At 47.9% G+C, this 12,949-nt stretch overlaps 1 protein-coding gene across 2 annotated transcripts in view; it reads right to left on the reverse strand.

The window, feature by feature from the left end:
* SLC24A4 (solute carrier family 24 member 4) overlaps window positions 1-12,949 on the reverse strand; it is a 172,351-nt gene that overhangs the window by 57,503 nt on the left and 101,899 nt on the right. The window lies entirely within an intron of this gene.

Raw genomic sequence — 12,949 nt, forward strand, 5'->3', positions numbered from 1 at the left:
CCTGAACCTCTTTGTGCCTCAGTTTCCTCATCGGTAAAGCGGTGAGACTAATTTTAATAACGTGCCTTACTGTTACAGCGTGTCAAGCTTGTGGTGGGCTTCAAACCTGCATCCCCCCACCCCCCCGCCCAGGACTGTGGAATACTCTTCCCTCGCCGTCAAGTCAGAACTGAGAAGCAGCTCCGTGAAGGGGAAAGGGGAGGCCTATCCCTTCCGCTAGAGTCGTTTCAGAGCTCAGGGACAGGCGGCCTCTTGCACAGCCCTTCCAGCCTGTCCCAGACCCATCAGCCCCTCCTCCCAATCTCTCCTCCTGCCCACAATGGACCTGTCACTCCAGAGGGGGAAGCCAAGATCCCAGAGAGGTCGAGTGACGTTGGCAGGGTCGAGGATGGCAGTGCTGGCACTAGGAAACTCTCCTGTCCCCAGGGAGGGCACTCTTTTAGCAGTGCCACACAGAGCAGGGGAAATGATCCATGGGGGGCGGGGCTCTAGGTAAGCCTTGGAGGGGCACCTGACGCCGAGCGGGAACAAGGGAGGAGGTGAGGACTGACAGCATCCTTGTCCCCTAACCTCTCAGGCCCACTCAGGTGCCAGGTGTGCTTCCACTGGCATAGGTGGCATCTCAGGTCACTGAGTACCGTGTCATAGGCCCTTCTTTGGCCCAAGAATGCTTCTGTTATGGGCTCTTGGACCTTAACGTCACCTATAATGGCGGGGTAATTCCTTCTCACCGCCCCGCCCCCCATTGGAGATGACCAAGAGGTAAGCATTTTATCTTGTGAATGTCATTTTTGCAGGTTCCCCATCAGACACCAAAACACCCCCACGTCCTTGGCACTTCAGCGAGACCGGAAGCTTCTGGAAGGCAGGGATCCACATTGCCCCGCATTGCATTCACAGTGCCTCGGCCAGGCCTGGCACACAGTAGGTTCTCAAGAGACCTTAACATTCAGTTGAATGAACAATGCTAAAATATTAACAAAAATGACAATCGACCATCTACATCATCTCATCCTGTTAGAACGCTTTCGTTACCCTTGCAAACCTCTTAAATGCCTAGAATGATACCTGGTTCAGAGTGGGCACTTGATAAACGCTTAGAAACTTCCAGGACAAAAATCCCTTCTCTGTAAATATAATTTGGCTCTAAGCTCTGAAAGGATGGTTTCTCCCTTAAAACAGAAAACTCTTCTGTTTAAGATGAGATTCTCCCAACAAGGCCCAGAAAACATTAGCTCCCCAGACTCCCAGACCATGTTCCCACTTTAAAACAAGCAGCATTTAATGAAACATAGATTCTTTCACTTTTTTTCCCCCTGTAATCAAACTTCTTTAACAGAATTGCTGCTGCCAGTTCAAGGGCATGGGTCTACTTCAAGGCTTGTCGGCTCAGAGATGGAGAATTATAAAGGCAGTAACTCGACATTCCTGCGTCCTGGACCTTGTTTCCAGGAGAAATGTAACTGTCTGGGATATTTCAGGGCAGATCAAGCAGACATTTCTGCCATGAAACTTCGAGCCAGTTTTTGATTCTCCAAAGCAGTGATTTATCCAACACTGGGCACTCTTGGAAAATTAGAATCCAGTAATGCTGCCTTTCTGCCATAAGGACATTATCGTCTGGGCTCCAGCAGAGAGGGAACGCGGGTTGTAAATGGCTTTGTCCTTGGTAGGAACAGGCTTCTAATGGTTCAGCCAAAGCGCCTTGCTCCGTGACCCCATGCGTACACTGGAGGGCTGTAGAGGGGAGTGAATGCCATCACGGTCTGAATTTTGCCAGTAGAGACAGAGTGACTGGCAGAGCTACCAGCTGCTAATCACCCTCTGTACCCACCCAAGTCTTCTGGACACACCCTGAGCCCATGAGGCAGGCACTGCAGCCACACATGTCCCTGTTTTCCAGATGAGACTCAGCGGGGGAGTGACTAGTTCAGGGACCATATAGGCCAGGACCCAGGAGGGGGATCCTGAGTTCCTCGTCCAGGGTTAAGGGCTGCCTCTAACATGGATAGAAATCATGCTGCACTGACTTGAAATGGAAGATTTGAATTGGGTCCTGATTCAACTACCCATCAGCTTGTGGGACCCTGGCCGAGTCGTTTCACCTCTCTGTCCTTCTATTTCTTCAGTGGCAATCTGCTGCCACGCAAGGTGGAGAAATAGTCATCGTTACTGCGTGTGCATGCCCTGCCATGGATAGCAACGGCTGCAAGCGGGGAGATGGCCACCCTGCCCTCCCTCGTTGGCAGCTGGCAGCTGGGACCAGCCCACTCCCCAGTTTAAGAGTCAAATCCTCTAGAAATTGGCATACAGGGGATGGGGTGTAGAGACCATGGAGCACATGCAGCAGGAACTCTACCCCTCCCAACTTCGTCATCAACAGCAACAATTTTTTAATTTTTATTATTTTTAATTAATTTTTATTAGGGTATAGTTGCTTTACAATGTTGTGTTAGTTTCTGCTGTACAGTGAAGTGAATCAGCCATACGTGTACATATATCCCCTCTTTTTGGATTTCCTTCCCATTTAGGTCACCACAGAGCATTGAGTAGAGTTCCCTGTGCTATACAGTAGGTTCTCGTTAGTTATCTAGTAGTGTGTATATGTCAATTCCAATCTCCCAGTTCATCCCTTCCCCCTTTCCTCCCATCCTGGTATCCACATGTCCATTCTTTACGTCTGTGTCTCTATTTCAACAGCAGCAATTTTAAACTGCAGGCAGCCTATACAGCGGCTTAAGGCTTTGTTTTTAGAAGCAGGTAGCTTAGGTTTCAGGAAGTGCCTCTGTCCCTTACTTGTTACCTGCATGACCTTGGCGAGTTGTTTAACACCGCAGGACTGTTACCTCACCTATAAATGGGGACGCTACAGAACCCGCCCGCCAGGCTGCTGTAAGGATTAAGTGATACAGATAGTGTATGCACAGCACTTATCCCAGCTAGGCTGCCATCACTCTGAGGATTGTTGACTTACGGACTCCTCCCTCCACACCAGGTCTGTGCCCACTGTTCCAGAGGATGAGCCTTGCTTTGTGAAAGCAAAAGAGAAGATGAGATCAGCTTAGTGGGGGAAAGAGCAAGCGTGATTATACCGGCCATGTTAGGATGTGAATGCTGGTGCAGTTTAATCCCAGCTTCCTGAGAAAACCTTCTTCTCCTCTCTTGGGCTTGCTGGGATTGGGGGCCCGCGGCCACGTTCAACGGTGGGATGCTTGCGGGTCTGAGAGGGGCCGAGTCTGCCCTATCTGCTCAAATCCCCACCAGGGAGAAGAGAGGAATCAACAGGGCGCACACAAGCGGCTTTCGAGGTCACGCGTAAGCCTTTAAGCCGCAGAAATCTGGTGGGTGTAGGGAAGAGATGTGTCTGCAGGTGGAGCTGAGCTCAGGGAACCAGAGATGATTCCAGCAACGTCCACACCCGGGGGCAGGCAGGGGAGGAGAAGGAGGGGAGATAAAGCTGCCAGCGACCCAGCAGCCACTCCCCACCCCTCTTTTAGCATTCTTTCCTGTGGACCTCGGAGCCCAGAGTTGGTTTCTCCGTCACTCTTGGTTCTGGAACTTCCCCCCACCACTGTGTGCAGGGCAGGGGGGAACTGGGGCGGGAGGTCTTTCCTGCCAGTTGCCTTCCTGGACATTGAGGGGGGAAATGTAAGGTCCCAGGGGACATCTGCCATCCCTTCCCCACCACTAGCTACTAAGTTCTCTAACACCTTATAAGCCAGACCCCTAGCGCACCCTTGACCTTTCCTGTTGACACACACAGTTACATGGGTGACGCCATTATATTTCAGAAACCCCGAATTTATGTTGCCCTTTCAAGGCTCTATACTTTGGCCAACAATGCTGCTAGTTCCAAAATGTATGAATTTGTTCAACAAGTATTTACTAAGCCCCACGCGGCAGGTGATGGGCTCTCTGGGAGCAGGTGGATGAGAACCTGTTGCATCTGTGAGCATCCTTAGGTCTGGCAGCTCTTCACCTGGGAGAGTGTTGGGAACTTCTGGAGAAAGCCAAAGTCATTCAGAAAGCAGGAGGTTATCAGGATGGCAGACACCCTGATCCTGAACGAGTTCAAGTCAATACATGCTTCTTGAGCATTTACTATGTGCCAGGTGCTAGGCTAGGGGCTTAGCCTTGAGGATGTGCCCTTAACGGGCTGGTGAGGGTCCAATAAGGCAACAAATGATTGAGAGACAGGAAGAAGCCTGCTGTGATGTGGGGCATGAAGGAAGCCAGGGGTTACTGACCTGGGGGAGGTGGGACGGGCAGCAAGCCCATGGAGAGAGTGGCACCCTCGTCAAGTTTTGGAGGCTGCGTTACTGACTTTTCAAAGTCCTTTAATCTGCCAGGTCAGTCCTGAGAAGATCATTATTCCCATTTTGTTGATGAGGAAATGGAGGCTCTGCGAGGCTTAAGCATTCACCTGCACTCATACAACCACTGTTTGGCACAGGTGAGAGAAGAACCCAGGCTGGGAGCCCAACCAACACCAGGCTCTTTCCATCCAAGCATTTTACCCACAAGAGGGGCACATCTCGGGACTAAGGTCTCCTTTATCCAAGGAGCAGGTTCTGTATTCCTGGAAGCTCCAAGGGCCGTGTCAAGAACTCATGCTCTCAAAAGGAGGAATACACACTGCATGTCTTAGGTCAATTCCACTTATAGCCCAGGACCCACTCATACAGAGGCCTAGCCCACTGTCCTGTGGATCCTGGGGAAACCTGTCACTCATTTTCCTTGACCTCCTTGAAACATTTAATAAAACTGACCACTTCTTTTATGTACGAATGAACATATGTATGAATGAATGTATGTGTTATCTATCTATCTACCCACCCATCCATCCATCCATCCACCCATCCATCTTACATACAGTAAGATTTGTTCGTTGTGATGTGCATTTCTATGGGTTCTCAAGCCTCTGAGACAGAAGAGTTCCCCCACCCCCAAATTCCCTTCTGCAGCCTTTTTGTAGTTGAACTCTCCCCCGAATCCCAACCCCTGATGTGTTGCCTTTTCCAGAATGTCGGATCAATGGAATCACGGGATATAGAGCCTTTTTGGTCTGGCTCCTTTCATTTAGCGAAATACATTCAGGTTCACCCACACTGTTGTGTGACTCCACCTTCTTGCAATGTTCTCTCTTAGTTTCTCTGACCTCACGCTGTCCTCACTTGCCTAGTCTCCTTCAGAGGGCCCCCTCCTCTGTGGGACCCCGAACCTTGGGGTTCCAGGGGATCTGCCCTGAGCCCTCTTCTCTCCAGGTGACCTGGCTTTGACCTTCTAATCTCTGCAGACTTCTCCCAGATCTCAGTCTTTCCTGAGCTCAAGACCTAACATACCCAGCTGGCAACGGCACATCACTCTCTGGCTACCTTATAAATACCTTAAACCCGTCCCCAGCGAACGGCCCACCCTCCATGTTGGTCTGGTGGCATCCTTGACGACCTCCTCCTCCCTCATACCCTGTGATAAGTGGACAGGCCAGTGGGCACTCGGCATCCATTTCGACTTCCTTCCATGAGCCTTCCTGTCGAGAACACTAGGTACGGGTGTGCAGGCTGTGCCCTGTTTCCTATTCTGTGGAACCTGACCTACCATGCAGCTAGGGTTCTGAATGAGAAGGAGGTTCGGCCAACCTAGCAGATTCAGAGGACAGAAAAGAGGGAGAGGTGTTATTCCTCTGGCAACCAAGGCTTCGGAGATCTAAGTGTGGACAGGCTCTCCTGACAATAGCATCTACTTCCTTATTTGCACATAAGATGTTTTTGAATTTGAATATTCCATTTCCAATTCCTGCTCCTTTGGCCCTTCCTGCAATTTTGTAAGGACCTAATTCCCTGAATTCAATTCCTTTCTGTTGAAAATATTGAGAATGGTTTCTATTTCCTGCACTGAAAGCTAACTGGTACACTCTGCCCTCTTTTAGCCAATCCTCCACAATCTTACTTCCAAAACAGCTCTCGAGTCCATCAGCTTCCTCATCTCCCCCACCTGCATCCACTCTGGCTGGACCACTGCACCCGCCTTCTGCCTGACCTCCCCACGACCATTCTCAATCTGCTCCTTTCTGTTTTCCACAGGCATTTCTGGCTTAGAACTCCTCAATGGCTTTCAACTACTCTTCGGAGAAACGCCCAGAACCCTATCAAGGTCTTCGAGACCCTGCGTGGTCCAGCCCTGGCAACTTCTCCAGTCTGCTCTGGTCTGGCTGCACTGGTCACGTCTGTGGGCTGCCAGGTCCTGGCACAAGACAGGTGTTCAGGAAATGCCCGTTGAGTGATGAGTACCTGGCCTTCCACCTCCCTTCTGACACAAACCCAGGAGCTGCTAGGATGAGCTCTGCCCGGAAGGATGCCCAGGAGATGGTGTGGCTAGCCCTCCTTTCTCAGCTCCTGGCTTTTCAAACTGCTGCTTGGACGCTGAACCGTGACCCTTCCCAGACGGAGAGTGTTTGACAGACAAGTCCTTCCATTAGATGCTGATCTTTCTTAAACCTTTTAATTAGTTGATTCTCTTTAGGGAATAGAAACTGTGAATTGAATTTTTCAAAAAGGAAAAAAAAAATGCCTCAAAACATGCCATTCTCCCTTTGCTTTCTACCCCGGTTAAAAATAACCCCATATTCTGAGCCCTGACGTTTATTCTGAAACTATGAAAGCTAGATGGGAAGGCTGGGGAGTAATTTAAATAGCTTCAAATGTCTATCATTTCGACTTCTGTGTTTTAGAAACCACCCAGTGCCAGAAACCAAAGCAAAAAAATAAAAAATAAAAAAATTGTGATTTTCCCCCAATTCTATGGTTTGAAATAAAGTTGCTAAGAATTGTGTACCTTTCATGGACAACAGCTGAAATGTCTAGGTGTTACAGCATCACTCTCATGTCCCAAACAGGAGTAAAAATAATTAGATTAAATCACTGGCTTAACCAGCATGAAAATGAGTTTAAAATCTTCTCTCTCATTTCAGTACATTCCAAAAGAGATTAAGCGCCACGAAAAATAAAAATATGATTGGAAGATCCAGCAGGAGGATTGTTCTCTCCAGGAGAAACCACTGTGGAATTTTATGGCTGGAGGAGGCTCCAGATGCCAAGTGGCCCAGCTGTTCTCCACCCAGGAGGGGCCATGGGCTCATCAAAATCACCAGGGAAATACTTTCTAAGCCATCCTCGCCATCTCCACCTCTCTCCCTGCCCTGATGCTAAGCATCTTTCTCCCGCCCACGGAGAACAGCTTAATGTCCCATTTTCAAGGGGAGGGAGAACACTGGAGTCCAGACAGGTCAAGTGCTTTCCTCAGCACCACAGCTGGTGAGCAGCAGCAGGACAAGAGCCTGAACATGCAAACGGACACTGGCCAGGCCATACAGGACAACTCTGACCCATGTCCTCTGCAGCAGCTGGTCCAGGAAGCCCAACCACAATTGGCCCACAGCCGTAGTAATGGTCCAGATAGATGGTCAGGACGTGGTCAGTGAGGGCCAGCCTCCCTACTGTTTTGTCCCAATTTCCAACTCAACACCAGCCAGAGAAAGCTAAATATGACCCCTACAATGGGGTGGATGGTGTCCCCTGCCAAAATTCATGTCCACCAGGAACCTTGAACACAACCTTATTTGGAAAGAAGGTACATCAGACTGCTAGGGCTGCCATAACAGAATTCCACAGACTGGAGGACTTAAACAAGAGAAATTAATTTTCTCACAGTTCTGGAGGCTGGAAGTTCAAGATCAAGGTGTTGGCACGGCTGATTTCTGGCGAGAGCCCTCCTCCTGGCTTGTGGCTGGCTGCCTTGTCACCGTGTCCTCACATGGCCTTTTCTTCGCGTGCGTGCACTTCTGTTCTGGTGTCTCTTTCACTTCCTTTTTTTTTTTTTTTGCTGTCTATGGGAAACTCACTTTTTAAAAAAAATTTTTATTGCAGTATAGTTGATTTAAAATGTTGTGTTAGTTTCTGCTATACAGCAAAATGAATCGGTTATACATATACATACGTACACTCTTTTAGATTCTTTTCCCATGTAGGTCGTTATACAGTACTGAGAAGAGTTCCCTATTCTATACAGTAGGTCCTTTTTAGTTATCGATTTTATATATAGTAGTGTGTATATGTCAGTCCCAATCTCCCAATTTATCCCTCCCCCCTACTTTCCCCCCCTGGTAACCATAAGTTTGTTTTCTACATCTGTGACTCTTTTTGTTTTGTAAATAAGTTCATTTGTACCATTTTTTTAGATTCCACATATAAGTGATATCTTTCACTTCTTATGAGGACACAAGCTCTATTACATTAGGGCCCTACCCTTACGACCTCATTTAACCTCAGTTATCTCCCTAATGGCGCTATTTCCAAATATCATCATTTTGGGGCTTAAGCTTCAACGTATGGATTTTGAGAGAATGCAGTTCCCTTGTCTATAACATAAGGTCTTTGCAGAGGTAGCTGAGTTAAAATGAGGTCATACTGGATTAGGGTGGGCCATAAATCCAAGGACTGGTATCCTTCTAAGAAGAAGAAAGGACACAGAGAAACAGAGAAGGTGGCCATGTGACCACAAACACAAAGATAGGAGTGATGTGTCCATAAGCCAAGGGATGCCACGGATTGCCAGCAGCTACCGGAAGCAAGGACAGAGACAAGGAAAAGATTCTCCTCAGAATTTCCAGGAGAAACCAACTCTGCTGATACTTTGATCTCTGACTTCCGGCCTCCAGAACTGAGAGAATAAATTTCTACTGTTTAAGTCACCCAGTCTGTGGTAATTTGTAACAGCAGCCCTGGGAAATGAATACACTCCCCAAACCAATGGCATAAAATACCCTGCCTCTATTTAGCCACCTTCAGCTTCCCCAGGCCGGCAACCTCCTTCAGGGCGAAATGCAAGTCTTTTCTTTTTTTCGACTATAAAGCTGCCTCACTCCCCGACCTGCCTTTGAGTCTCTGGCAAACACAGGTGATGGCGGCCGACTCCCCTGCAGTAAACTCTCAATAGGTATCGGGGATTTGTTCTCATTCGGCGGGGCCTTTGTTCACTGCCACGATAGGAAGAACCTTTAGTTGTGTCTGTATGTCTCTCTCCAGCGCTAGGTTGAGCATTCTGAGGGCTGTGAGGACAAACTGTTCACCCCGGTCTTGTCCCTGCCTCTACTGGATGGCCTCCAGCAAGAGCATTTTACAGGCAGGCACACAAAACATCTGACGTGAACCAGTCACCAAGGTTCCTGTCCATTACACAGCAACCCAGCTCTGAGCCACTCGCCACTGGGCACCACACAGCGCTACTAAGTTATCAAAAGGACAGTGGTTATTAAGATATAAACCATTTCTATTTGGAAAGATAGGCAAACCTTTTCTTAGCATAACCTCTTTTATGTATAAAACATAAACAGCAAATACATATACAGGGCTTACTATCACCAAGCCTTCTAAGTACTTTACACATAGTAGTTCATTTAATCCTCACAACAAGCCTGGGAAATATTATCATTAGTCCCATTTTACAGATGGGCAAACTAGGACACAGAAAGGTGATGTAATTTGTTCAAGGTCACACAGCACGTAAGTGGCAGAGCCAAGACTGATACCTGAGTAATTCAGCTCTACAAGGCACCTGACTGTCTAACAAGAACCATAACATGTTTCTTCTCTGACACAATATTCGGCACTTGTTCTAAGAATGTCACTCAAAATGGGGTGGGAGGACCATTTGTGTGAAGATATTTATTATTTCTAATGGTACAACACTGAAGCCACTAATTGTCCAGTAATAGGGAAATGGTTAAGTAGCTCTGATACATTCATCTAGTCCTTCCACAAACATTTACTGGCACCTACCAATGTCCCGACACTGTTCTACATACTGGGAATGCATCAGTGAACGTGACAGTGAAAGCCCCTGCCCTCATGGCACAATTTAGACAGAGTATTATCAAAAATGGTGAAGACACGGGATGTGGAAAAAATGTTTATCATAAATTTTAAAAAGAAACACAAAAAAATCACCTTTGGCTTTTTTGCAGCTATGAACAAATAAGCAAATGAAAAGAACTAGAAAGAAATACACTAAAACCATTACAATGGCTGTGGCACATAGAAGAATCCTAAATCACTTTCCCTCCCATCGCCCCCTTGCCAAACGCTTTATAACATGATTATATTGTTTTTTATAGTAAAATGTTGAAGTCCATTTATTATGATTTATCAGTAAAGAATGAAGCTTAAAACTATGGTGCATGAAAGAATCCAGCACAAGCAGCGTGATGCCACAGGTACGATGCCCAAGCACAGTCAACACCACCCTCGGGGACAGAAGTCAGAACCTCTGGGGTTGGGGGAGGGGCTGATTAGACAAGGGCACAGGAGACTTTCTAGGGTGACAGAAATGTTCCAGATCTTGACTGGGGTGGTAGTTACATGGTTACATACATTTGTCAAACTCAAGCTGTGCACTTAAAAATCTGTATTTTTTTAATATTTGTTATATGTCAGTAAAGAGAGATCTATAGAACTTCCCACAATATAGGAAAAGGGAGCATATTTATTACCGCTGATAAACCTTAGCACTCCCCACTGTTGTCCCTCATTGTCATACTTTTCGCAACATGGATGGACAAGTAACAAGCACCTGGATTCACGTGAAAATCGCACATGTCAGCCACCACCACGTTTCCTGTGGAGGAGACTTTGGGATGGGGCTGGATATGGTCCTTGCTGCTGCTGCTAGAAAGGTGAGCTCATCTCCCAAGCTCAGAAGCCCAGGAAGCAGCGTGGGCTCTGCCTGTTGTGACCCATTTTCAGGTGGGCTCATCACAACAGGCACTCTGCACCCCTGGAACAAGACCTGATGTCACCTGAGCCCATGTCACCATTGCCAAAGTCAACAACAGAACCCACTTGACTTGTCCTGTCGTTCTCAGCCGGCAAAGGTGGGTGTGAGAATCGATTTGGGCCAGGTGTTAATCTCAGTTGCCTGATCAACCTGCAGAAACAATTACTGTCTGGCTAGACCATACAGCCAGCAGTCTGTGCAAAGTCCCAGGGACAAAGGTCTACATGGTGAGCCCTCATAAGATTGGGCTGTATCTGCTGTGCGTTGCTGATGTTACCCCTGGCACTTCCGCCAGAACCTGGCATGTAGGAGGCACCCATATTAGTTTCTTTTCTTTTATTGGCTGCTCTTTGTTGCTGCGTGAGGGCTTTCTCTAGTTGCGGCGAGCGGGGGCCACTCTTCGTTGCAGTGCTCAGGCTCCTCATTGCGGTAGCTTCCCTTGGTGTGGAGCACAGGCTCTAGGAGCGCAGGCTTCAGTAATTGCAGCACGGGGGCTCAGTAGTTGCGGCGCAGGAGCTCTGGGGCATGCAGGCTCAGTAGTTGTGGCTCACGGGCTCTAGAGTACAGGCTCAGTAGTTGTGGTGCACGTGCTTAGTTGCTCCGCGGCATGTGGGATCTTCCCGGACCAGGGATCGAACCCATGTCCCCTGCATTGGCAGGCAGATTCTTAACCAGTGTGCCACCAGGGAAGTCCCATATTAGTTTCTTAGGGCTGCTGTAACAAAGTACCACACACAAGCCTAAAACAACAGAAATTTAATCTTTTGTGGTTCTGAAGACTGGAAGTCCAAAATCAAGGTGTGGCAGGGTTGGTTCCTTTCAGAGACTAAGGGAGAATGTGTTCCAGGCCTCTCTCCTGGCTTCTGGTGACAGCTGGCAATCCTTGGAGTTCCTTGCCTTACACATCACTCCAATCTCTGCTTCATCATCATACAGCCTTCCCCTCTGGGCATCTGTGTCTTCACATGGCTTTCTTGTAAGGAACTAGTCATTGGATTCAGCAACCTCGCCCCGCTTCTCCAGTATGACCTCATCTTGATTAATCACATCTGCAAAGGCCCTATTTCCAAACAAGGTCAAAGTCACAGATGCCAAGGGCTAGGACTTCAACATACCTTTGAGGGGACACAACTCAGCCCACAACTGCCCTCACATTTGTTGACTTAATTAACCCTTCATCTACGGAACACAGGCACAGAAAACTACTCTGGGTTAATGAACTCTTAAGAACAACACAGTGATTGCTGTTATTAAGTCTCTTATATGCTCTGATTTGCCCCAGAAACATCTTGATTCACGTCTGCTGTCCAGCATGATTAATAATGTCCCCTCTACTCTCCAAAGTGTCCCAGTTTGGATCATAAATTTCATGGCCACTCTACTCATTAGGAGTTCAGTGCCCCATAGTAAAAATCCATACCAATCAGTCGAGAGAGTTCAAGTTAACCCATGCCTACATGCCAGGAAAGACCTCCATCACTTCCAACATAGATACTTGGTACGTCCCCTTCCTAGACAGCCTCAAGCAAATGCCTGGGGAAAGACCGATGCTGGAGCAGGTACATGGGCTCAGGAATGCCTCCCACCCAAGGACAAAGCTAAGGGAGGTTGGATGATTTGCCAAGAGCGAGCGGTCTAACCAGCAAGGCTGGTTAGGGATCCCCACTAACCAGCAAGGGGCCTTGAGGAGGCTGGAAGAGCTCCCCCCTTTACCTCTGACCTGCTCTGGTCCTGAAATCATGACCAGAGCTGTCTAGTAGAGGTGACAGTTAATTTTATGTGGCAACCTGGCTAGGCAATAGTACCCAGTCATTTAATCAAACACAAATCTAGGGGTTGCCACGGAGGTATTTTGCAGATGTGCCTTAACATCTACCGTTGGTTGACTTTAAGGAGATCACCCTCGATAATGTGGGTGGGCCTCGTGCAATCAGTTGAAGGCCGTAAGAGCAAAAACTGAAGTGTCCTGGAAAAGAAGGAGAAATTCTGTCTCAAGACTGCAGCATCAGCCCCTGAGTGGTTTTTTTTTTCAGCCTGACAGCCTGCCCTTCAGACTTCGGACTTGCCAGGCCCTATAATCACATGAACTGATTCCTTGAAATCAGTCTCTTTATGGATA

This window comes from Tursiops truncatus, chromosome 2, assembly GCF_011762595.2.
Source record: "Tursiops truncatus isolate mTurTru1 chromosome 2, mTurTru1.mat.Y, whole genome shotgun sequence".
NCBI classification, from domain to species: domain Eukaryota; kingdom Metazoa; phylum Chordata; class Mammalia; order Artiodactyla; family Delphinidae; genus Tursiops; species Tursiops truncatus.